This window comes from Rutidosis leptorrhynchoides, chromosome 1, assembly GCF_046630445.1.
Source record: "Rutidosis leptorrhynchoides isolate AG116_Rl617_1_P2 chromosome 1, CSIRO_AGI_Rlap_v1, whole genome shotgun sequence".
Lineage (NCBI taxonomy): Eukaryota > Viridiplantae > Streptophyta > Magnoliopsida > Asterales > Asteraceae > Rutidosis > Rutidosis leptorrhynchoides.
This window is the reverse complement of record NC_092333.1, coordinates 160,757,636-160,760,061: the sequence shown is the minus strand read 5'-3', so window position 1 is coordinate 160,760,061 and position 2,426 is coordinate 160,757,636. Positions and strand designations below refer to the sequence as shown.

The 2,426-nt window shown below is 38.3% G+C and overlaps 1 non-coding gene across 1 annotated transcript; it reads left to right on the top strand.

Annotated features, from left to right (window-relative positions):
- Window positions 1-1,945: 1,945 nt before the first annotated feature.
- On the top strand, window positions 1,946-2,052 carry LOC139886890 (small nucleolar RNA R71). Its single transcript, XR_011772751.1, has one exon. It is a non-coding gene; the product is annotated as a small nucleolar RNA R71 (small nucleolar RNA).
- Window positions 2,053-2,426: the final 374 nt, after the last annotated feature.

Genomic DNA, 2,426 nt, shown 5'->3' with positions numbered 1-2,426 from the left:
GCATAGTTAACTTGTAATTTTTAGTCCGTTGCGTCGAGCGTTGAGAGTTGACTCTGGTTCCGGTTCCGGATTTTCGAACGTCCTTGCGTACAATTTAATATCTTGTACTTTGCGTTTTGAATCTTGTACTCTTGTAATTTTGAGACGTTTCTTATCAATAATTGGAACCTCATTGATTGTATTTTGTACTTTTGAGCTTTTTGATCGTTTGCGTCTTCAATTCGTCGAATCTGTCTTTTGTCTTCACCTTTTATTATTTTAAACGAATATCACTTGTAAATAGAACAGTTGCAACTAAAAGCTTGTCTTTCTTGAGGAATAATGCTATGAAATATATGTTCATTTTTAGCATTATCACTAAGCACTACCGTTGGAGTTGGTAAAACAATATGGTTCTTATCAATCATTTTTGTTGGTTCAACGGTTTTGGTTGGTGGAGATTTAGACTTTCGACTCACAAAGGTGATCGAGTTTTCATCATTACTAAGTGTCATTCTACCCTCTCTTACATCAAATAACGCCCTGGTGGATGCTAAGAAAGGTCGACCTAAAATTAGAGGAATGTTTGAGTCCTTTTCTATGTCAATGACCATAAATTCGACTAAAAAGGTTAAATTACCCACTTGAACGGGTAGGTTGTCAGCGATTCCAACTGGGTGCCTAATGGTTTGATCAAAGAGTCGAATACTCATTTTTATTGGACTTAACTCACCTACTCCTAATCTCTTATATAAAGAAAGGGGCATAACACTCACACTCGCACCTAAATCTGCGAGTGCATCATACATAACGCAATCACTACGTAGACAAGGAATAATAAATTCACCCGGCTCACCTAACCTGGGTGGAGGTTTTGGTGGAACTGCCTTCACCGGGTTTATCTTCATGATTTTTGTTTCTTGCACTTTCTTATTCTTCTTCTTCTTTCCAGAGGTATCACAAACTTTATTACCTATTACTTGCTCATACTCAACTCCTTTTCTTGGAAACGGGATGGGTGGTCTGTATGGTGCCACCACTGGATTTACATACTCGGGTGGTGGTAGTGGTGTAACTTCTTCATTGTTACTCACATCTAAAACCTTCCCATCTTCTGGTGTTGGTTTTTCAGAATTTGTTGACACCATGTTAACATTCTCATTCCGAGGATTTACTTCAGTATTACTTGGTAGCTTTCCTTGTTCCCTCTCACTCATCATGCTAGCAAGAGTACCTACGTGTTTTTCTAGATTCAAAATGGAAGCTTGTTGAGTTCTTAGTGACTGATCAAACCTCTCATTCGTTTGGGTTTGAGATGTAATAAATTGTGTTTGAGATTCCATTAGCTTTGCCATCATTTCTTCCAGATTTGGCTTTTTCTCTTCGGTTTGTTGTGTTGGTTTATACAAGCCAGGTCTTTGTTGATTGAAAGTGTTGTTTTGAGTTGGTTGGTTATTCGGACCTTGTTGGTTATACGAGTTATTGTTGGGTCCATTTGGATTGTAAAGAATGTTTTGATTTCGATTGAAGTTTGGCCTTGGTGGTTGATAATTATTTTGATAATTATTTCCCGGCCTTTGGTTTATATAGGAAACATTCTCTCGTTGTTCCATCGTTTGTTCAATGTGACAATCTTTCGTTAAGTGTGATCCACCACATTGCTCACAACTGATTCGTATTGCGTGAATATCTTTATTCATCTTTTCCATTCGTCTTTCGAAAGCATCTATTTTTGCGGAAACGGAATCAAAGTCATGGCTAGAATCGGCTCTAGCCGCTTTAGATGAACGAAAAATATCTTTTTTCTTGGTGCCACTCATATGAGTGGGTTGATGTGTTATCAATAATCGTGTGAGCTTCAGTTGCGGTTTTCTTCATAATGGAACCACCAGCTGCTGTGTTGATGTCTTTTCGTGTAGCAACGTCGACACCTTGGTAGAATATTTGTACTATTTGATAAGTGTCTAAACCGTGCTGAGGACATCCTCTCAACAATTTTTCGAATCTTGTCCACGCCTCATATAATGTTTCATTTGTCTTTTGCGCGAACGTAACAATTTCTTCTTAAAGTCTCACGGCTTTAGATGCCGGAAAGAATCTTTTAAGAAATTTCTCAACTAAGACATCCTATGTGTCAATCGCCCCTTCAGGTAACGATTCTAACCAATCTTTGGCTTCTCCCTTTAAAGTCCAGGGAAACAACATGAGATAGATTTGTTCATCCTCAACTTCTCTGATTTTGAATAGAGTACAGATCCTATTAAAGGTTCGAAGATGTTCATTTGGATCTTCTTTTGGCGTACCACTGTATTGGCATTGATTAGTTACCATATGTAGGATTTTTCCTTTGATTTCGTAATCTGGCGCATTAATATCTGGTTTAATAATGGCGTGACCTTGGCCTGTGCGTGTGGCTCTCATTCGGTCTTCCATACTTAGAGGTTCCG